Raw genomic sequence first — 26,190 nt, 5'->3', positions numbered from 1 at the left:
AATCGGTTCAAAGGATAAAAATCCTCGAAAAAGAAAATCAGCTGATAATGAAGTAAAAGAAAGTGTTCAAGAAGAACCACAAATCAGTACTCCTACTGCAGAGGAGAATGATGATGTCAATACAGAAATTGCAATCAATTATGCATATTCAAAAATATTATGGAACCGAAATGAAATGAAAAATCTTGATGAGAAATTTTCATTTAATGTTGCATATGACATCATGAATAATGATGATGATCCAGAACCAACATCTATGGTTGAATGTCAAAATAGACATGATTGGGCTCAATGGAAAGAAGCAATACGAGCTGAATTAGAATCACTCAATAAAAGAAAAGTTTTTGGATCCATCATTCTCACTCCTAAAGATGTGAAACCTGTAGGATACAGATGGATTTTTGTCCGAAAAAGAAATGAGAAAAATGAAGTTACAAGGTATAAAGCTAGACTTGTAGCTCAAGGTTTTTCTCAAAGACCGGGAATTGATTATGAAGAAACTTATTCTCCTGTTATGGATGCAATTACTTTTAGGTACTTAATCAGTCTGGCAGTTTCTAAAAAATTTAGAAATGCATCTCATGGATGTTGTGACTGCTTATCTATATGGATCACTTGATAGTGATATATATATGAAGATACCTGAAGGATTTAAGGTACCAGAAGCATCAAATGCAAAACCCAAAGAAATGTATTCGATTAAATTACAAAGATCTTTATATGGGTTAAAACAATCGGGACGTATGTGGTATAACCGATTGAGTGATTACTTGATAAGCAAAGGGTATACAAATAATCTTACTTGCCCTTGTGTTTTCATTAAGAAAACAACATCCGGATATGTGATCATAGCTGTTTATGTTGATGATCTTAACATCATAGGTACAAATAAAGAGATCCATGAAGCCATTCAACTTCTAAAGAAAGAATTTGAAATGAAAGATCTCGGAAAAACCAAGTATTGCCTTGGTTTACAAATTGAGCATATGCCTAATGGTTTACTTGTACATCAAACAACATATACTGAAAAGATTTTGAAACGTTTCAATATGGACAAGGCAAAACCATTAAGTACTCCTATGGTTGTTAGATCACTCAATGTTGAAGCTGATCCATTTCGTCCATGTGAAGATCAAGAAGACATTCTTGGACCAGAAGTACCATATCTTAGTGCAATTGGAGCTCTTATGTATCTTACAAATTGTACAAGACCTGACATTTCTTTTGCAGTTAATTTGTTGGCAAGGTTCAGCTCTGCTCCTACCAAAAGACACTGGAATGGGATCAAACACATATTTCGATACCTTCGAGGAACTACTGATTTAGGATTATTTTATTCTAACGAATCAAAACAAGATTTGGTTGGTTATGCAGATGCAGGTTATTTATCTGATCCACATAAAGCTAAATCTCAAACTGGATATGTATTCCTAAATGGAGGTACTGCAATATCATGGCGTTCTCAAAAACAAACACTTGTTGCTACATCGTCAAATCATGCCGAAGTGATTGCATTACATGAAGCTACTCGAGAATGTTTTTGGTTGAGATCAATGACACAACTCATTACTGATTCTTGTGGACTAGAACGCGATAAAAGTCCAACAACTATCTATGAAGATAATGCAGCTTGCATAGCACAGATGAAAGAAGGGTATATCAAAAGTGACCGAACAAAACACATACCACCTAGATTCTTCTCATACACTCAAAATCTCATTAAGGACAACCAGATTGAAATGAGATATGTGCAATCTAGCAAAAACTCTGCTGATCTTTTCACGAAAGCACTTCCAACTGCTATTTTCAGAACACACGTTCATAACATTGGCATGAGACATGTTCAAAAGATGTAACAGCTGAAGCGATGTCTACTTGAGGGGGAGTCAACTCCATGCTGCACTCTTTTTCCCTTAGCTAAAGTTTTTTCCCACTGGGTTTTCTTTAGCAAGGTTTTTAACGAGGCAGTAATTTATAGTTGATCTTCAACAAAATAAAATTGCTATCCAAGGGGGAGTGTTATAATAATAATAATAATATAGATATGGATAGTCAATTTTGGTGTATACATATAGTCAATTTTGGTACACAAAGTATGTATTTTTATATTGAGATTTTAGGCTATAAATACTCATGAATGCAAGCATTAAACTTGCACCATTTCTCACACTTACAAAGTGTTTCTTTCTTTCTCTCCATTATCATCATTGTTCTTACACTTCATTATTAGTATTCTAAATCAAGAATCAAATCACTAAAGGTAGTTATAAGCCTACTGAATTATAACATCAAGAATCAAACCACTAAAGGTAGTTATAAGCCTACTGAATTATAACATCAAGAATCAAACCACTAAAGGTAGTTATAAGCCTACTGAATTATAACAGGTAAGACATATTTATGTATGTATGGGACTTAGGTGTCATGTCGGTGAATTTTTCTCTTGGTTACCGTTTGTAAATTATTAATATGAACCCTTATTGTCTTCCTTATTTATGATTATGTAATACTTATACTTTGTATATGTATATACAGGGAGATACAGTTGTTGGTGAAACACCATTTGAGGTTATAGAATCGGATTCGGATTCGGGTGATGAGACAAGTCACAAAGTGGACGATGGATATAAAAATGGTAAAAAAAAGAGCATAAACAATATAAATGAATCACATAGTAAAGCTCAAAAAGTGCAAGAAGGAGATGGAGAAGGTAACGGGAGGGAGAGAGCCGAGTGTTGGAAACATTATGAAAAACTTTTTCTAGAAGAAGAAGACGGAGTAAAACGGAAATATGGAAAGTGCAAGTATTGTGACACTTTCATAAGAGCCGATCCCATTAGAAACGGTACTACCGGTCTTAATAAGCATTTGAAAGGTTGTACAAAAAATCCTGAAAATATTGCTAAAACGACACAAAGTACCTTAACGATAGAAAAGGGGGCTAATGGGGAATGTAGTTTCCATAATTGGAGGCATGATGATGCTAGAATTAAAAAGGCTATATTAAACATGTTTGTCGTTGCCGAGTTACCATTTAAACTCATCGAGCATGAAGCTTTTGTTGAGTTAGTTAATTCTTTAAATGGGAAGGTTACCTTGCAATCACGCCACACAATATCTAGGGATGTTGGAAAATATTATATAGATGAACGAAACAAGTTGTTGTCTTATTTAAGCAAACCGACGAATGCCGTTCACCTAACTACAGATACTTGGACATCTTCTTGTCAAAGGGTGAATTATATGGTTCTTACGGCTCATTTTATAGATGATGACTGGGTGATGCATAAACGGATTATTAACTTTAAACGAATTAATAGTCATAAGGGAGATGATATAGGTCGTGACTTGTTAGAGTGTATACATGGTTGGGGGATAAAAAATGTCATGACTATGACGGTTGATAATGCTTCTAGTAATGACAAGGCACTCGAGTATTTGGTGAGAAAGTTGCCTAATTTGTATGATCACGGGAAGCATTTTCATGTTAGGTGTATGGCTCATATTCTAAACCTTATTGTGAAAGACGGTTTAAAGGAGAATAATTACCACATAGATTGTGTTACAAAGGCGATCAAGTATATTAGAAATTCGTCACAAAGAATCACCAAATTTAAAAAGTGTATGAAAGATTCGGGAAATGAATCAAAGAAGTTTTTGTGTGGTGATTGTCTTACGAGATGGAACTCCACTCATGACATGTTAAAGATTGCTGTTGAGTTGAGAGAAGTCTTTTTTGCTTATGAACTTGTGGATAATAGTTATTGTCATGATCTTCAATGAGTGCCCGAGCATTCAGATTTTGGTGTTTGTAAAGAAGTGGTTGATTTTCTGGAGAAATTTAAAAATAAAACGGAAATTGTTTCATCCACATCGAAGCCCTTAGCTCATATGTTCTTCGGTGAAATTCTTGATGTAGATAAACATCTACGGGAATGGGAGACTAAACTAAATTTTTGTCATATGGGTGCAGCAATGCGAGTTAAATATGATAAATATTGGGGAAAGTTTGATAAGCTTAACGATTATATGTATTTTGCTGTTTTATTGGATCCTACTATGAAATCACCTTTTCTTGCACACGCATTTAAAAAGATGATTTCGTATTCCATAACGGAGGAGAATCCGATGTCAAAACATAATCTTGACCGTAAGGTGTTGACGATGGTGAAAGATGTTGAGGGTAGGATGGAAGAGTTATTTAAAATTTACCAAGCTCGCTTTGACAATGTTGAGTATAATTTGGGATCTCAAGATGTTTGTAATGAAGCTGCAACGGATGTTGGTAATGACTTTCTAGGTGAATTTTTAAGTGGTGAAGGAACTAGCCTGGAATCATATGAATCCGAATTGAAGAGATATTTAAAAGAACCCAAAATTAACTTAACTACCGGATTTGACATACTTAGGTGGTGGAAACTAAATGCCATTAGATTCCCACTGGTATCTCGCATGGCTAAAGGTAACTTATTATAACATTATATATATATATATATATATATATATATATATATATATATATATATATATATATATATATATATATATATATATATGTGATGACCCGGAAATTTCTGACCAAATTTAAACTTAATCTTTAACGTTTCCGACACGATAAGCAAAGTCTATGAATTTGAATCCCAAAATTTTGAACTATACAATTACCCTTCGACTGTTCTCGATGATTCGCGAACAATTATATGTAAATAGATACCTATATATACTATAACCTGAAAGCGTAATAAGGTATTAATTGTATGATACCGTACATTGAACTTATTGGTTTATATATCTATTTGAATATATATGATAAGTTGGAATAGTAATTGTATGAATAACTTGCGACGTATATTTAAAACGTGGTTATGAATTTTGAATATAATTAGTTCTAGAAAACTAAATTTTATAATATTTATATATGAAATGATAAAAATTTACTATTAAACGATGCTTTTTCTATTTAAAATTTTTACGTATTAAGTCGTTTTATTTTTATGATATAATTTTTGTAATTTTTTTTAAGAAACGAAGTTAAATTAAAAATGTACAATTTGTAAAGCATAACGTACAACAACGTGTAGCTTAAATAGTTGAATTTAAATTAATTCATTTACTATTCATTGAATAGTAAATGAAACGAAATTAATTAATTTATATTCACATGAAAGCGACATGATAGAAATTATTAATTATAAGTTACATAATATAACCCTGAAGTATTTAATAAATACGACTTTTTTTAAACATTTACGATTCAAATTTGATTCTAAATATATTATTATATTATTATATTTTATTTCAATATTATTATATTATTATATATATTATATTTAAATATGTCGACAAGGAAAACAACAAAAATGATTATTATTTTATTATTTTATTATATTATATTAATGTTTTATTATATTATTAAATTTAAAATATCTACATCTATATCTCTATATATATACGCATATGGATAGATAGATGGATTACACTCAATCATTTTTTTTTATAAAACACACTTGTTACTTCATAGTATCAATATTTTATTATTATACTTAATATTATTATTATCAATTTTATTACTATTAGTATTATTATTTTTATGATACAAAAATAATAATATACATAAAATACAACGACGGGGTTATGTTCGGGTGATTTTGAAAACGAGTTTCAAGTGGGTTATAGCTAAGGAGGTTATGGATAATGTTCGGGTGTATTGTTCGTGAATCTCAGACCAACTATGCATTCGTTGTTGTCATTGCATCTACATATTTTGCCTACAATATTGAACCACAATATTGAAATGTGAGTTTCATAAGAACCCTTTTTCTCTCAATATTTTTGGGCTGAGAATACATGCAAATGCTTTATTAACTGATTTACAATATTTATATGGGTGAGTTTCATAAGAACCCTTTTTCTCTCAATATTTTTGGGCTGAGAATACATGCAAATGCTTTATTAACTGATTTACAATATTTATATGGGTGAGTTTCATACGATCCCTTTTTAATTGCTTTTGCAATATATATTTTTGGGCTGAGAATACATGCACTTTATTTTAAACATAATGGATACAAGTACATACTAAATTCTACACCGAGTTTGAACCGAAAATCCCTTAGCTTTGGTAACTGTTAACTGCCAGTTATAAGAACTGGTGGGCGCGAGTAGTAGTATATGGATCCATAGGGTTTGACATCCCCGTCTGTTCCAGGTATAGAAATCCTATCCTGAACTATAAAACAGACGTATGCTATTTGAGTGTATTGTACATGTTGGTTGCATGTTAAACGAGGGGTACTTATTATATAGACGTTAAAGCTTAGTTACCAGGGTGCTCATTCTTGTAGAATATTTTGATAACCATTTATGGAAGAAACAACTGAAATCTTGTGATCCATCTTTATATACAGATTATGCGAAACATATAAACTATGAACTCACCAACCTTTGTGTTGACACTTGTTAGCATGTTTATTCTCAGGTTCCCTAGAAGTCTTCCGCTGTTTGCTTATATGATATACAAGCTATGTGCATGGAGTCTTACCTGACATATTTTTCAAGAAAACGTTGCATTCACCAATTCATCACCATGTACCTTATTTGACTGTATTGTCAACGAAAGCACTATTGTAAACTATTATATACGGTGATTGTCTATATGTAGAAATCATCAGTTGTCGAAAACCTTTGATTTAAATATACATTTATGGTGTTCCTTTTCAAAAGAATGCAATGTTTACAAAACGTATCATATAGAGGTCAAATACCTCGCAATGAAATCAACGAATGACGTGTTCGTCCATATGGATTTGGAGCGATCGTCACAGTTGGTATCAGAGCGTTGGTCTTAGCGAATCAGGTCTTGCATTAATGTGTCTAACTGATAGATGTTAGGATGCATTCGTAAGTCTGGACTTTGACCGTGTCTGCATGTAAAAAGTTTTGCTTATCATTTCTTGTCGGAAATTACCTGTTTATCAATCTTACGTCTTGACACGTGTTTTTGCATTTATTGCATACACGGTGTATATACAAATCATATCCTATCATATCTACTACAGTGAATCTTATTTGGCGCTTTTCGAAATTTCCTCCGTAAATTACGGAATCCTTTTACTATATATACGTATGCGAGAAGACGAAGGTATCATCCAGTATTCAACCCTCAATTTATACCAAGAATCATTTCATAACTTTCTGTGAACACGTAAGATGGCCTCCTCGAATAGACCAAGTCCCTCCAACTCCGAAGACAGCGTGACGGGACCGCATCGACCGATCAACTACCGTGATTTCTTTAGAAAGTGGAGATGGGTTAGCGAAATACTTACCCTATGGAGAAATGAAGAAGGTACTCCATACCACGAGCCGAACCTACCGCCTAACGTCGGAGTACTCGATCCACTTACTGGCGAACCTGTTCGCAACACCGTTTATACTCTTTTTGCGAGAATTTTTCATCTTGAAGCTACCATTAACGGAACCAGAAAAGATATCCGACCTCACACCGATAACCAACCAGGGTTAGTAGAAGAAGTTAAAGAACTTCGAGCTCGAGTGTTAACTTTAGAGAGCACGGTACACAATTTACAAACACCAGCAGTATCACCAACACCAGTAACATCACCATCCTCAGCACCAACAGCACTAGTACCACTGACAACAACACCAACAGTACCATTACCACCACCAACAACATCCACATCACACGCCTCAACATCACGATCTGTACCTCGGATATCAACATCATACGCACCATAGATACCAAGGAGTATCAACAACAATAAACGATGAAGTATTGATTCATAACTTCATCGGAGAAACATTCTACGGCGATTATGTAATTTCTAAAGTTTAGAGATTATCTATTCAAGCCTTAACCATAAATCAGATAGATTAGAAACCTTGATCGGAATAGTGAATGATCTACAAGTTAGACTTGTTATATCACAATAACAACAATACCCTTAGCCTCACCAGCACAGTCAGTGCTGTCAATATCGTTAGAATCATCAGCACCTCTAACATCACAAGCTCCTCTAGGTCAAGAATTACCGTGGACATCATTACGAATCAATAACGCGTATATTGAATCAACGAGTTATAAAATAATAACTCATTCCCTCCGAAGAAATTATATGTATATCTTATATATATATAAATTTTAAACCCTAATAAATCTTTCTGTGCTAAGCTATTATGTATGAAACTTAACTACTCTGTTAATTCATATTACTAATATGATATGATGTACAACCTTCGTTAACTACAATCTCTGTTTCAATTCAATGAATTTCGTTTCATAATAAACCAAGTGTATTATTCAATAACATGGTTGATTTTACACTTTCATCTTCGATGCACTCAAAACTTTCTAGAAAACATCAATTGCACCTTGCAAAGTTAGCAAGAATTCCACGAATACCAACATCCTTTATTGAGGAATATTAATAAGAATAAATAATGAAGTATTGATTTCATTAGTGAAATACTCCGCGAAGATTATGCAACCTCTAATGTTTTAGAGATTATTCATTTCTAATTCAAGCCAAAAATCAAATGAGCTTAATATGATATTAACTCATTAAATCTGTATTACATCTGAAGAAAATATACATACATATATTTTCATAAAGACTGTAATAAAAATTCTTTTGTACAAAATGTTAATTGTGAAATCTTTAACGGGTAGGTAATACTCGGGAAATATATAAGTTCGCAATTAATATGTTAGATTGTACATTCTTCAACTTTGATTCACAAATCTATTAATCATGCTCACAATGATACCCAATCATCTCATACAAATTCAATTACACATTCTGATATTGACGGATCAGAATCCAATTCATAACTCTGAACCGGTGACATCATTCTTAGATCTCTACATCTTTCAAAGCTATACTTTGACTTCAAAACCGTGCAAGATCCTTTAGCGTTGTTTTTACCGAAAATAATCTTGCAATTCCTTTTCAAGGTATCTAGTGTTATCACCCTTGCAACTAGTAAATTTCGACCTTTCAGATTTGTAACCTTGACATATATGATATTGTTACCGGGGAACCTTTTATGTTCCACCACATTTACCAACAACTTCATTTGTTCTTGACCTTCTGAAAAATCCGTATACTCATTATAACCCTATCATGTACTCATCCACATCTCTTAACAATAATTGCCATACGAATTAAAGGAAATTAGCAATCAGTATTTTGAAATCTTGCAGCACCTCTACGCCAACAGTTACATACTTTGAATGTGAAGTTTTTGAAAAACACCCTGAACTGCGAACTAGTTCTAGAAATGCTGATGAAGCAGCAAAAACTGTAAACGACTTTAACAGTCAAAAGTTTGATGATAAAGAATGGTATGATGGTAAAGCTGAGAAAAGAGGAGGTTGGAACTGGAAAACGGATTGAGCAAAGTATGAAGGAGGATAAATCACAAAGATTGAACCTGCCTTCAAAGAATTCAAATGATTCAGTATCTGCCGAAGCCATTAACGAATACCTTACTCCTTACTCTAAAACCCTTACGGATAATATTCTTCATCATCATCTTATCTTGAATATTCTAAGATATCATCGTATCTTTCATTATAAATATCCTCAATATTTCTGAGGATAATTTCGTGACTATCTGAAATTATTCATTCCTTCACGCTATCTGTGTTACATCATAAAAGAAACTGTGTAATTTCTAAATTCTGAAAAATTCAAGTTTAAAATATGAATGTTATGAAGTAGTGTTGAGAACTGAAGCATGAATTAGTATAATATAATGACGTCAGGCCAACGTGATTATATTACAGTAAGTCATGCTGAGTTTCTAATGGAACGTGATGAAGGTTCACAGATCCCACCCTCATCATGAACCATGTTACATAACTCTTTCATTCTATTTAGCCTCTAAAATTATCAAGAAAACATATTTCTTGATGATTCGGCCTTTTCCAGATATTCTGGTAATTTGACAAATCAAGATCGTGCCATTACAATTTCTTTCCTTGAACATTAATTATGTTCATTCCGAAATCCATACCTACGAATTCTGGACCATTATTCGCTTGACTTAAAGTCGGGAAGAGAGAACGAAAGCATGGAGCTCCGAAATATAACGGAGGATATAAAACCCTGGAACAACCCCGAAATTACAAACCGTGTATATCAATACGTATAGCAATATAAAGACACGGGAGAATGAAAAACACTATAACCCCAAGGTAATGGTAGAAGAAAGTAACTTCCTCTGGTGGTAGATGAAAAAGAAGAATGACAGATATGAAAGTTAGGAGTATATCAAGAATCAGAACTGGATTAAGCATTTCACAATCTGTTGAAAGTATGAAATAAGGAAGAAGATTATAGGAGTGGTGAAAATAAATGAAACGGAAGTGGTCAATTTATAGCGAAATATCAGATATAGCAATCGAGGTAGATTACGCATTCAATCAAAGGAAAACTTAATTTCCCTAATTCCCGAAGAATCAAATCTTATTTAGATTATGAAGATTTTCTATTCCTTAAATTTCGGAAATCAATCGTTACTACATCAAAAGTTAAGACGAATCTCTATTCCTTCAAATTCACTATTATGCGATAACTTCTCTCTTACGCTTCGAGTAATCGGATTGTTATATCCATATTATTCAACGGTGATAAAACTCTATTTATCGACTCATATACGTCATGAAAACATTGTTATTGTTAGCCATTACGACCTCACTCAAATTTCGGGACGAAATTTCTTTAACGGGGGGATACTGTGATGACCCGGAAATTTCTGACCAAATTTAAACTTAATCTTTAACGTTTCCGACACGATAAGCAAAGTCTATGAATTTGAATCTCAAAATTTTGAACTATACAATTACCCTTCGACTGTTCTCGATGATTCGCGAACAATTATATGTAAATAGATACCTATATATACTATAACCTGAAAGCGTAATAAGGTATTAATTGTATGATACCGTACATTGAACTTATTGGTTTATATATCTATTTGAATATATATGATAAGTTGGAATAGTAATTGTATGAATAACTTGCGACGTATATTTAAAACGTGGTTATGAATTTTGAATATAATTAGTTCTAGAAAACTAAATTTTATAATATTTATATATGAAATGATAAAAATTTACTATTAAACGATGCTTTTTCTATTTAAAAATTTTACGTATTAAGTCGTTTTATTTTTATGATATAATTTTTGTAATTTTTTTTAAGAAACGAAGTTAAATTAAAAATGTACAATTTGTAAAGCATAACGTACAACAACGTGTAGCTTAAATAGTTGAATTTAAATTAATTCATTTACTATTCATTGAATAGTAAATGAAACGAAATTAATTAATTTACTATTCACATGAAAGCGACATGATAGAAATTATTAATTATAAGTTACATAATATAACCCTGAAGTATTTAATAAATACGACTTTTTTTAAACATTTACGATTCAAATTTGATTCTAAATATATTATTATATTATTATATTTTATTTCAATATTATTATATTATTATATATATTATATTTAAATATGTCGACAAGGAAAACAACAAAAATGATTATTATTTTATTATTTTATTATATTATATTAATGTTTTATTATATTATTAAATTTAAAATATCTACATCTATATCTCTATATATATACGCATATGGATAGATAGATGGATTACACTCAATCATTTTTTTTATAAAACACACTTGTTACTTCATAGTATCAATATTTTATTATTATACTTAATATTATTATTATCAATTTTATTACTATTAGTATTATTATTTTTATGATACAAAAATAATAATATACATAAAATACAACGACGGGGTTATGTTCGGGTGATTTTGAAAACGAGTTTCAAGTGGGTTATAGCTAAGGAGGTTATGGATAATGTTCGGGTGTATTGTTCGTGAATCTCAGACCAACTATGCATTCGTTGTTGTCATTGCATCTACATATTTTGCCTACAATATTGAACCACAATATTGAAATGTGAGTTTCATAAGAACCCTTTTTCTCTCAATATTTTTGGGCTGAGAATACATGCAAATGCTTTATTAACTGATTTACAATATTTATATGGGTGAGTTTCATAAGAACCCTTTTTCTCTCAATATTTTTGGGCTGAGAATACATGCAAATGCTTTATTAACTGATTTACAATATTTATATGGGTGAGTTTCATACGATCCCTTTTTAATTGCTTTTGCAATATATATTTTTGGGCTGAGAATGCATGCACTTTATTTTAAACATAATGGATACAAGTACATACTAAATTCTACACCGAGTTTGAACCGAAAATCCCTTAGCTTTGGTAACTGTTAACTGCCAGTTATAAGAACTGGTGGGCGCGAGTAGTAGTATATGGATCCATAGGGTTTGACATCCCCGTCTGTTCCAGGTATAGAAATCCTATCCTGAACTATAAAACAGACGTATGCTATTTGAGTGTATTGTACATGTTGGTTGCATGTTAAACGAGGGGTACTTATTATATAGACGTTAAAGCTTAGTTACCAGGGTGCTCATTCTTGTAGAATATTTTGATAACCATTTATGGAAGAAACAACTGAAATCTTGTGATCCATCTTTATATACAGATTATGCGAAACATATAAACTATGAACTCACCAACCTTTGTGTTGACACTTGTTAGCATGTTTATTCTCAGGTTCCCTAGAAGTCTTCCGCTGTTTGCTTATATGATATACAAGCTATGTGCATGGAGTCTTACCTGACATATTTTTCAAGAAAACGTTGCATTCACCAATTCATCACCATGTACCTTATTTGACTGTATTGTCAACGAAAGCACTATTGTAAACTATTATATACGGTGATTGTCTATATGTAGAAATCATCAGTTGTCGAAAACCTTTGATTTAAATATACATTTATGGTGTTCCTTTTCAAAAGAATGCAATGTTTACAAAACGTATCATATAGAGGTCAAATACCTCGCAATGAAATCAACGAATGACGTGTTCGTCCATATGGATTTGGAGCGATCGTCACAATATATATATATATATATATATATATATATATATATATATATATATATATATATATATATATATATATATATATATATATAGGGGCACGATCCATGGATAAGCTTAAAAGGAGTACAAACCGGATAAGCAAAATAAAATTTTTTTTTTTTTTGAATTTTTTTTACATTCATAAATCTGCATTAAAATGCACCTCTAATCAATTTTTTCATAAAAAAAAAAGTTCAAAATCTTTCAAAAATCGATGATGAATGGTAAAATTAACCATTCATCGGGTTAATTTATCATTCATCTTGTTTACGATTAATGATAAAATTAATCAATGCTAAAAAAAACCAGATGAATGGTTAAATTAACCATTCATCTGTTTTTTTATCATTCATCATAAACAGATGAATGGTTAAATTAACCATTCATCTGCTTTTTTTTAGCATTAATTAATTTTATCATTCATCGCGAACAAAAATGAATGATAAATTAACCAGATGAATGGTTAATTTTACCATTCATCATCAATTTTTACCATTCATCATCGATTTTCGAACGATTTTGTTCAAAAAATTTTTAAAATTTTTTCGTTTTATTCTATTTGCATATTAAAGGATCATTTTTTTTTTTTTTAAATTTGAAATTTTACTTATTCAGTTTGTGCCCCATTTAGTGCTTATCCATGGATTGGTCCACTATATATATATATATATATATATATATATATATATATATATATATATATATATATATATATATATATATATATCAATCTCTTAGAATATTATTGTTTATAAAGTTTTTATTTACCAGATATATTAGCAATACAAATTTCAACCGTGGCATCCGAGTCAGCATTTAGCACGAGTGGTCGTGTTCTAGACCCATATAGAATAAGTTTGTCACCTCCCATTGTTGAGGCACTAATTTGCACACAAGATTGGGTGAGAAAGTCGAGAAAGCCAATAATTGATGACATCGATGACTTATTAAGAGATGATGATATTGCTATTGGTAATTAAAATTAATTACTAACTTACTTTATCCTTTTATTTTATCTTTATATATTCATTGTTATGCTATTATTATTTTTGCATTTAACTGTAGGAATTGAAGATATGATAAACAAACAAAATGCGAGAGGAAAAGGGAAACAAATAATCGAGGATTAATTGCTATTGAAAGGGGTCGATTTGTGTTTTGAATTTTCATACAATTTAGTTAAAGATTGCACGAGTTAATACTTTTACGGGTGTTGATTAAATAATATGTTGTTTACATTAAGTTTAATTTACTCTTTATATTATTTATTTCCTTTGAATATGTTTCATTAAAGCCTGTGACATTCACTGGTGCAACCTCTTTACATCATGTTAATATGTAACTGTCTAGTAGTTCCAGTGAGTTTTGTTTGCACATCTCATTGGCATTGTGGTGCTACACTATATTCAACTTTGCTTGATAATAATAGATCGATATTTTGCTTTTAAAAATACTTTCGTTATTTTTCCTTTTTTATTTTCGGTACCAACCGGTATAGTACCTATTTTTACCGTACCGATACCGAAACCGTACCGGTACCAAACCGATTATTTCGGTACGGTATTCGGTACTCATTTTTGGGTAAAAAAAGATAGCGGTACCAACCGGTTCGGTACCGGTACAGTACCACGCTCACCCCTAATCAACATTACAAATTATAAAATAAATAAAACTAAGTAGACTATGGATGATACTGATACCAGTAGGGGTTCCATGCATAACCGTATGTGTTATAGAATGCTTCGGCTGGGTTATACGTAGGATACGGTGGTTGGATCTCTATAGACCAGGGAGGAAATACGGGCGATTGAGTAGGAATATAGTTTCTACCTATTTGTTGGCAATAAGCTATGATTTGGTTTTGATGAACTTGCCAATCTTCAAATGCTCGATGTCTAGCATTTTCATACTCTTGTGAAGCTATAAACCTTTGCATTTCTGTCATTTAATTTCCCCCTCCCACATTACCTGGCTGTTGGTTTCTCTCAACCTGTGGATGTCTACCATGGTATTGTACTGCGGCGTTATTTCGCCTCTTCAAAACCTTCGCACCATGGTATACATTTAAACCTATTGTATCGCGGGGTTCTGGTTCTTCGACTAATAATCCCCCCCCCGACTTATATCCACACCGAGATATTCAGCAATCAAAGTAATATATATACCACCTCCTATTATGCTACGCGGTCTCATCCCCCTAACCATAGCTGATAAATAATAACCCACACAATAAGGTATACTTACAGCGCTTTGTGGGTCTCGAATACACATATGGTAAAACAAATCCTGTTCACATATGGTAAAACAAATCCTGTTCATTTACCTTTTCCTTATTCTTACCTCTTTGTGTAATCGAATTAGCTAAAAACCTATGAATTACTCTTAACTCTGCTCTATCTATATCCAAATAAGAGTAATTTCCCCCTTTAAATCGGTGATGGCTAGTCATTTGACTCCATACACCATGCGTATCAAAATTTTCGTCTATCTTTCTACCATTTAGTATCAACCCTCTACAATCGGCAGATGCTAACTCCTCAGGCGTATATATAGGTAAAGCCTGAGCCATGTCTAGTAAAGACATGTGGCGCATCGAACCTCCTAACAAAAATCTAATAAAAGATCGATCGGTTAAACTAGCTACCCGATCATTCAACTCTATACTACACAACAATTCTTCACACCATACTTTATATACAGGTCTACGCATGTTGAATAACCGTACCCAATCGTTAAAAGTAGAATTACCATACCTCTGTGCAAGTAATTCCCTAATTGGCCCGGCCAATTCTACAGCTTCTAATGGTCCCCATTCTATGACCCTAGGTACTTCAACAGCTTTAGAATGAAGAGTATGCAAACCCCTTTGGTATTTTGGATAATCTATCCAAAGTCTGTCAAATCTCAGGTTCGGGTGCAAATCTTCCAAGTGCATATCAGAAAATGTCATGACTGGATGAGGTATATCTTGTTTGTAGTAGTTATCCACCTCCTGTTGTTCCGTATTCTCAGCAGGAGCATTGCGAGCTTGGGATGAAGATTCACCCCTTTCAGTCTGCAAAACACATCAAACACAATTTTTGTGCATCCAAATATGCATTAGTATCAGCAAAATCATCAGTCTTCATAATTACAATGACATGATCAATTTATATCAAACTTAAGCTCATTTTCATATTTTCATCAAATCTACACTTTTTCAAATAAGCATATACGAAAATGTTCGCCAAGTTCATAAGCTTTCAACTCAAATAACATGTCAAAATAATCATTACTAGCAATTAAACAAGTTTCAAATGGCATTATCTCTCAAAAATCAAGTTCATGAATTTTAGACTTGAAAAAGTCCACTTTAATTCTCAAAATCATGTTTAGGCTCAAAGTTTGGATCATTTAACTACCTAAACATGTTACACTACTTAATTTAGCAACAATTCATGACAAAAATCGGCCATAACCTGTTTATATCAAAAAGCCCCAAATTTGCTCAAGAACACAAACCCTAGATTACTCAAAATTTGAAGTTTAAGGCTTCTAATCATGTTAAATAGCATCAATCTAGGTTATACAAGTATAATACATAAACAATTTAAACATAATTACACTGAAAAGCATCAAAATCAAATTGGGTATAAAATTGCTCAAGAACACTAATTTTCGGATAAAATGGTGTTTAGGTGTAGAAATTTACCATTTTTCTTGAGTAATTCCTTGATAGCATCCTTCTCAACATGATTTTAGTAAAATATTTGATGATTAACGGTTAAAAATTGCGAATTTGGTGTGTGTTTTTCGGGTATTTTCGGGTTTATTTCGCAGTTTATGTGGTGTGGGGATGGGGACTGATCAGTTCAGCTCGTTTTATTTTTTTTCTGGGTTTTGGATCCTCCGCGACTTGCGATGTTTTTACCCTTCAAACTCCGCGAGTCGCGGAGTTTGTACTTTTTTTTTTTTAACATCTTATACTAATTAAAACAATTAAGTAATTAATTTTAAAATTTTGTTTCCCTTGTTATTTAGGACGAGGTAGTTTCGGATCGATGTCCTAGTCCGTCCTTCGACAAAATTTTAAAATTTGTCTTTTTGTAGCGATTGTTTTAAAAGCTAAGATTTTTGGATTTTTTTTAATGTTTTTGGCATACTTTAATTCAATAAGATTAAAAATAATGATAATAAAAGTTCTCGTCCCTCCCTCGGGTAAAGCAATTTTGGTTCAACGACCTAGTCTTCAACTTACGACGAATTTTAAAAATCATATTTTTAACTTAATGAGATAAAGTAAATTTTTGTTTTTAAATTCACACAACTTAAATATAAAATTCAAAATTAATATTAAAAATTCACACCAAACTTAAAATTTAAAATGCATAAAAATAAAATTCATATTTTAAAAATTAAAAATTCACACCAAACTTAATTTAAAAATTCATATTATAAATTCACACCAAACTTATATTAATTTTTCAAATATTTACAATTTTAAATATATTGATTTTACAAAGTTTACAATATTAATTTAAGATTTATATATTAATTTTAAAAATATGGTAAAAATAAAATTAAAAATCTTTTTGGCTTTTTATCCCACTTTAATCAATCAAATATTATCAAAAATATGCGCCCCTCTTTTCGGTAAAGTAATTTCGGTTCCATGACCTAATTTAACTCATGACGAATTTTTGAAATATTTTGGGTTGATTGATTAAAGATATTTATACCTTAAGAATAAACGTTAAATTTCGCCGTGATGTAATAAATTTTTGAATGATATCAATAATTTCGGTCGCCAAACCTAATTTTATTCAATACCAATGTAATACTTTATAGCGAATAAATTGGCATTTATTATCAAAAGGTTAAAAATAAAAATAAAAATAAAAACTGTACAGACTTACCTGTGAGATAGTATTCTTAGTTATACGATCTATCCCACTCATAAGATAGTCGGTTTAATTGGTTTTCCATAGCTACATAGGCGTAACCTCGAGCATTCAGTGTTTTTTCTTCTAAACATATGAACGGTCCGTCTCTGCATAAAGTAACAAATTCGGTATTTGAATAGGTTTGATTATTTGAACATTTACCTCCATGTGACCATTTTCCGCATTTGTGACATCTTTCTAGGTGTCGTGCTCTTCTTTTCGCTGCGGATTTTGATTTTCCTTTACCAAATTGTAACTTATTATCTTCGCATCTGGATTCTTTTCTTACTCCGTCCAATCTTTCTCTGATTACTAATACTATTTCACTCGGTAGTGTGTCATTATTACGTTTAGTGATCAAAGCATGTAGCATTAGACCATGGTTTAGTTCACAGGCAGTCTTCATTTCCTAAAAAAAATAAAAATTCAGAATGGGGGGAGAAGACTAGTTCTTTAGGGTCTGCTAGGGAAAGACCATTCGGGTTCCATTTTCGAGAACTACACGAAAACAGACAATCTAACTCTAACAGAAATACATATTATCCTTTAAAGACTTGATTCTCCCCACACTTAGTTAGCTGTGGTATCAAAATTGTGATTAACTTCATTGTCGAATTCCATCGGACTATCTATGTAGTGTTTAACTCTGTGACCATTAACTTTAAATTCAATCCCATTTGAATTTATTAATTCTATCGTTCCGTATGGGAAAACTCTTTTGACTATGAATGGTCCAGACCATCTTGATTTCAATTTTCCAGGAAATAGCTTGAATCGTGAATTGAAAAGAAGAACTCTGTCTCCTTCTTTAAATTCTTTTAAACTTCTGATTCTTTTATCATGTCATTTCTTCGTTCTTTCTTTATAGATTAACGAATTTTCGTATGCTTCATGTCTTAATTCTTCTAATTCGTTTAGTTGACTTAATCGTAGACGTCCAGCTTCATGTATATCAAGATTACATGTCTTCAAAGCCCAAAATGCTTTGTGTTCAATTTATACTGGAAGATGACATGCTTTTCCATAAATGAGTCTAAAAGGTGTGGTTCCAATTGGAGTTTTGTAGGCTGTTCTAAAAGCCCAGAGTGCATCCTCCAATTTAATGGACCATTCCTTCGGATTTGATCCTACGGTTTTCTCTAAAATACGTTTTAAAGCTCGGTTGGTATTTTCAACTTGTCCACTAGTTTGTGGATGATATGCAGTGGAGATTTTATGAGTTACTCCATATCTTTTAAGAACTTTCTCAAGTTGATTATTACAGAAATGAGTTCCCCGATCACTTATTAAAGCTTTCGGTGTTCCAAACCTTGCAAAAAGACGTTTTAAAAAGTTGACTACAACTCGTGCATCGTTAGTTGGGAGAGCTTGTGCTTCCGCCCATTTAGATACATAATCAATGGCTACGAGAATATGGAGATTATTATGAGATTTTGGAAATGGACCCATAAAGTCAATACCCCAAATGTCAAATACTTCACATACTTGTATGACATTTTGTGGCATTTCATCACGTTGACTTATTTTTCTGGCCCTTTGACATGCATCACAGGATTTACAAAGAAGGTGTGCGTCTTTGTAAATTGTAGGCCAATAGAATCCAGCTTCATAAACTTTTCTTGCTGTTAGTTGAGGCCCATAATGCCCTCCTGTTGGTCCTGTGTGACAATGGTTTAAAATTTTACTAGCTTCATCTCCGAATACACATCGGCGTATTATTCCATCAGGACAACTTTTAAACAAATGTGGATCTTCCCAGAAATAGGGTTTTATATCACTGAAGAATTTCTTTCATTTTTGGTACGACAATCCTTTTTCAAGGAATCCGCAAACTAAGTAGTTTGCATAGTCTGCAAACCATGGGATTTCATTATAATCTATCTTCAATAGATATTCATCAGGAAAGTTGTCTTGTATGGCCGATTCATTTAGAACTTCTAATTCAGGATTTTCAAAACGAGAAAGATGATCAGCGGCGAGAATTTCTGCTCATTTTTTATCTCGGATTTCAATATCAAACTCTTGTAAGAGTAAGATCCAACGGATTAATCTTGGTTTAACATCTTGTTTCGAAAATAGGTATCTAAGAGCAGAATGGTCGGTATAGACCACCGTTTTTGCTAGAACGAGATATGAACGAAATTTGTCAAAAGCAAAGACAATAGCAAGGAGTTCTTTTTCAGTAGTTGTATAGTTCGTTTGTGCTCCTTGTAACGTCTTACTAGCGTAATAAATAGGTTGAAATCGTTTTTCAATCCTTTGTCCTAAAACGGCTCCCATTGCAAAATCACTTGCATCGCACATTAGTTCAAATGGTAGATTCCAATTTGGTGTTATCATGATCGGCGCATTAGTGAGTTTCTCTTTAAGAATATTAAAAGATTTGATACATTCATCTGAAAAGATGAATGGAGCATCCTTTTCTAGGAGTTTATTCATAGGAGTGGCAATTTTAGAAAAATCTTTTATGAAACGTCGGTAAAAACCGGCATGCCCTAGAAAACTCCTTTTTTTGAAATTTTATGTCCAAGAACGATGCCTTCTTTAACCATAAAATGGCATTTCTCCCAATTAAGAACTAGATTTGATTGTTCGCATCTAATAAGCATTCGTTCAAGATTAGCTAGACATGTTTCAAATGTATCACCGAAGACTGAAAAGTCATCCATGAAAACTTCCATGCATTCTTCTATCAGGTCGTGAAAAATCGCCATCATACACCTTTGAAAGGTTGCAGGGGTGTTGCAAAGTCCAAATGGCATGCGTTTGTAAGCAAAAGTACCATAAGGGCACGTGAACGTGGTTTTCTCTTGGTCTTCGGGTGCTATTGGAATTTGAAAATATCCGGAAAATCCATCTAGAAAACAATAGTAACTATTTCCGGCTAATCTTTTCAACATTTGATCAATGAAAGGTAAGGGAAAGTGATCTTTTCTGGTGGCGTCATTTAATTTTCTATAATCAATACACACACGCCATTCTGTTGCAGTCCTAGTAGGAATAAGCTCATTTTTTTCATTTGTAATGACAGTCATGCCACCCTTCTTAGGCACGCATTGAACTGGGCTTACCCATGGACTATCAGAGATTGGATAAATTAGACCTGCGTCTAGCAGTTTAATAATCTCTTTCTTAACTACATCTTGCATATTAGGATTTAGTCTTCGTTGGCGTTGCACATACGTTTTATGACCTTCTTCCATAAGGATTTTATGTGTGCAATACGAAGGACTTATTCCTTTAATATCATGAATTTTCCATGCAATGGCTGGTTTATGAGCTTTCAACACAAAAATGAGTTGTGATTTCTCATTTTCAGTAAGAGAAGACGATATTATTACAGGTAATTCAGATTCACCATGTAAATAAGCGTATTCCAAATGGTTTGGAAGTGGCTTTAACTCTAATTTCGGAGGTTCTTCTATCGATGATTTATATCGATATCTGTCTTCTTCTTTTAGCATTTGAATTTCTTCTGTTGTTGGTTCATATCCATTAGCTATAAGTGTAGCTAACATTTCAGCTTCATCAATTGGTTCATTACCTTCTCCTAAAGAACATTCTCCTGTTCCTTTTAATTCTGAAAATTCTTCTAATAATTCTGCATGTGCATCTATAGTTTGAATATAATAACATGTATCATCTGCAGATTGTGGTTGTTGCATTGCTCTATCAACTGAAAAGGTAACACTCTCATCCTCTACACTTAGGGTCAGTTTCTTACCTAACACGTCTATCATTGCTTTAGCCGTGTTTAAGAATGGTCTTCCTAATATGAGAGGAACTTGAGAATCTTCTTCCATGTCCAGAACAACAAAATCTACTGGAAATACTAAAGTACCAACTTTAACTAGCATGTTCTCCATTATCCCTCTAGGATATTTTATTGATCTATCGGCTAGTTGTATACTTATTCTGGTTGGTTTCAATTCTCCAAGGTCTAGTTTAGCGTATAGTGAATACGGCATTAGATTTATTGATGTTTGCAGCGGGGTATATGAAATAGCTTATATTTTTACAGGAAATACTATTAAATACGATACAATTTTACACAAGATATTTATTTATTTAGAGAATGGATATACTTAAACCTTGCTACAACACTTATAGGCAGTGTACCTAATCGTACAGTAGTGTAGTTTTTAGTAAGTCCGGTTCGTTCCACAGAGAAATCTTTAAACAAAGCTTAACGCTATATTAGTTTACTTTTATAAAAATACAAATATATATAAGTAATATTATTATTATAAAGGGGGGTTTTTACCGTTTAATGACCGGTTTGTCGATTTTAAAACTTTAGTCGCAGTTAAAACCAAATGTAAAATAATAAATATAAATACAAGACTTAAATTAAAGCGTAAAGTAAATAACAATAATGAAATTGCGAATAATAAAAGTGCGATAAAATAAACTTGCGATAATTAAAAAGTACGATAATTAAAAGTGCAATTAAATACAATAACAATAAAAATGCGATAATTAAAAGTGCAATTAAATATAAAATAAAGGAAATTAAATATGAAATAAAAGAATTATGCTTATTTAAACTTCCGTAATCATGATGTTTGACGTGTTGATTTTAGTTTTGTGCCCATGTGTTAATTGTCCTTTGTCCTGGATTATTTAATATGTCCATACGGATTTTGTCCATAATAGTCCATCAGTCATAAATATAAAGAGCGAAAGCCTTCGTCAAATTATTCTTATTCCCGAAGTCAAATATTCCAACTAATTGGGGATTCGAATTGTAACAAGGTTTTAATACTTTGTTTAATGAATACACCAGGTTATCGACTGCGTGTAAACCAATGTTTTACTACTTTGTTAACAATTACACCAATTACCCTTGAATGTAATTCACCCCTGTTTCAACAAGTCTATTAACTATTAATCCAGTTCCGTATCCGGTAAAATGAATAATTATTGGTATTTATAGATATCCCGCCCACCGTACCCAGTCAAGCGTATGTGGTTATATATAAATACGTAGAATTATAAGTTTGTATATTAAATTAACAAGGTATTGTTTAGTTAATATAAAACCCATTAATAGCCCATAGTCTAATTTCCACAAGTGTCGTTCTTTTATCCAAACCCCAATTATGGTACAAAGCCCAATTACCCAATTTTAGTAATTAGCCCAACATCATGATTACTTCGGATTAAATAAGCATAATAATAACTTAGCTACGAGACATTAATGTAAAAAGGTTGAACATAACTTACAATGATTAAAAATAGCGTAGCGTTACACGGACATAATTTCGACTTACACCCTTACAACATTCGCTAACATACCCTTATTATTAGGATTAAAATTAAAATTAAAATTAAAATATAAATATAAATATATACGATATAGATAGAGAGATGGATATATGATGGATTAAAAATGATCAGAATTCGGTTAGCTTTATAGGGAGTTTCAATTTTTGGGGCTCCGCGACTCGCGGCCTATTTTGCCTTCAAACTCCGCGAGTCGCGGAGTTTGTAAATACAGCTCACCAGCTTTTGGAGTCTTTCTTGTCGACGATTTATTTATAAATATAATATATATATAATTAATATAATTAATTATATATTATATTATATTTATATACATAGTTAACTTGTAATTTTTAGTCCGTTGCGTCGAGCGTTGAGAGTTGACTCATGTCCCGGTTCCGGATTTTCGAACGTCCTTGCGTACAATTTAATATCTTGTACTTTGTGTTTTGAATCTTGTACTCTTGTAATTTCGAGACGTTTCTTATCAATAATTGGAACCTCTTTGATTGTATTTTGTACTTTTGAGCTTTTTGGTCGTTTGCGTCTTCAATTCGTCGAATCTGTCTTTTGTCTTCACCTTTTATTATTTAAACGAATATCACTTGTAAATAGAACAATTGCAACTAAAATCTTGTCTTTCTTGAGGAATAATGCTATGAAATATATGTTCGTTTTTAGCATTATCAAATATTCCCACACTTAAGCGTTGCTTGTCCTCAAGCAATATCGTCTTGAAATACTAGAATCACTTCTTTATTCTTCACACTTTGTACATCAGTGATTTCTATACGGCGGTATAAACAATGGTAGTAACGATATGGTTTACAGTCCCACATGACTATAAAAATTTAGATCCATTAAGGAAATTGGATCTTTATGAAAACATTTGATCTTTTGAAAATTAAATCTAGTTTTTACCCTAGATAAGTTTTCCGGAATAACCCTTTACCGGTGTTTGCAAAATATTTTTGTGGGTTTGGTGGGTTTCAGATTTGAAAATTTTAGCTCAAAACTTGCGGTTTTGTGTCACCCACTTGCTAACCTTGTATTTAGAAAGCAACACGTCCAGTTTACTTGTCCCGTATATTACCTTTCGGTAAACTACCGTCCGGTTGTAAAGGAAAGCGTTGAACAAGCAACTGTTAAGGCAATGTCCCCTGACATGCTTTTAATTATGGTCTATAATGTGTCGGACGCAATTACTATCCTTGGTAGGAGCAATAGTAAAGCTCACCCTTATGATTTTTCGGTCTGGCACAAGGTCTTGTCTTTGACCACTATGCAACCACCGTTCTTACGGTTGACACTCGATTTAGTTCAGGTGACCTAATGAATTCCAGGTGAATTCCTAGAATTTTACGTTCAATGGTAATGAACGCATTGAAAATAGGGTTTTCAGAAAACAAATCGGTTTATAATTTTGATCAAAATATTTTCTCATTCAAGCTCGAGTTTAGATATCATTGAATTCCATGAGTTTGTAATTCTCAATCTTTAAGGTCAATCTCAAGGATTGAGTTATATCAGGCTTAAAAGCTGTTTTTTGATCTTTTAAGGAGATTATCCTTTCTGGGGATCTGATTCATTAGTCTTATCAAGCTAATTTGCATGGTGCCCCCCCCATTGTACGAGATAAATCCTTCTCATGGTTAGGATAAATCTGACCACTTGGCGACCCTGTTTAATGCTGAGGTCCGTGGATTTCCTGCTGATTTTAGTGATGACTTTTCTAGATTTTTCGTCAACCTACAGCTGGTCTGGACGACAACTTCCTGACTTAAATCAAGAAGCGCATTTCTTTTTCGGAAGACTTTACTTCCTTTTAATGATGGAATTGATTCATCGTGTAGATCCATCTTTCTTACAGTAAATCAGGTAAAACTTTTTAGTTTAGTCCAAAGCAAAAGTATTTTCAGTTATTTGTACAAAAATATGTGATATATGTTTTGAATAACTTGGTAAATTTTCCCACACTTGGCTTTTATTTTTCTTTTTATCGTCCTCTATTCCATTTTAAATGAATTTTAACATTTTGGTTTGTTTCTCAATTTATGTCCTTTCTGAGGTAACAATAATTTCGGTGTTAAAACCTAGTTTTATTGTTCATAAATATGTATAAACATGATTTTGAGTTAATTTAATTGAAATTTTTTTTTTTTTAAAATTTTACTAGAATTGGGTAGTCAGTATATAAGACTAGGGCTGTTCTTTATTATCAGAGAGCACTAGATTCTAATACAACTACTGCTTTACTAGTATTTTTAATGGTAACCAAGTGTATAAAGTAAAAAATTTTAAAATCCGAAAGAATTTAACCCCTTCCCACACTTAAGATCTTGCAATGTCCTCATTTGCAAGAAATCAGTAACAATTTAAATTATTGAGGGTGATTTGTGTGAAAATGATTAAATTTTTACCAAAGTTTCCAAATATATAGGCGTTTGTTTGCTGAATGATAAATGGTGCACATCATTTGTTCATTCCGTCTTGTTGTTATTTCACATATATTTTGCATCTTGTCGTCAAAATTAGTTGCTTTTGCTGAACTTAATGCCAGTCTTTGAAAATGTATTGTTTTACCCTATTGTGTACATAAGATAAACTGCAAACATATATACATATTTTTGAAGTTTGGTATATTACCCCACATTCAAAAATTATTAAAATCTAAGAATAAAAGTTAGAAAATTATAAAAACTATTACAATATTAACATAAGTATTAAACGTATCAACATTACAAATTACAAAATAAATAAAACTAAGTAGACTAGGGATGATACTGATACCAATAGGGGTTCCAGGCATAACCATAGGTGCTATAGAATGCTTCGGCAGGGTTATACGTAGGATATGGTGGTTGCATCTCTATAGAACAGGGAGGGAATATGGGTTTTGGTGTAGGAATATAGTTTCTACCTATATGTTGGCAATGAGCTTTGATTT

This window comes from Rutidosis leptorrhynchoides, chromosome 6, assembly GCF_046630445.1.
Source record: "Rutidosis leptorrhynchoides isolate AG116_Rl617_1_P2 chromosome 6, CSIRO_AGI_Rlap_v1, whole genome shotgun sequence".
In the NCBI taxonomy this organism is placed as follows: Eukaryota; Viridiplantae; Streptophyta; class Magnoliopsida; order Asterales; family Asteraceae; genus Rutidosis; species Rutidosis leptorrhynchoides.
This window is presented reverse-complemented; position numbering follows the sequence as displayed.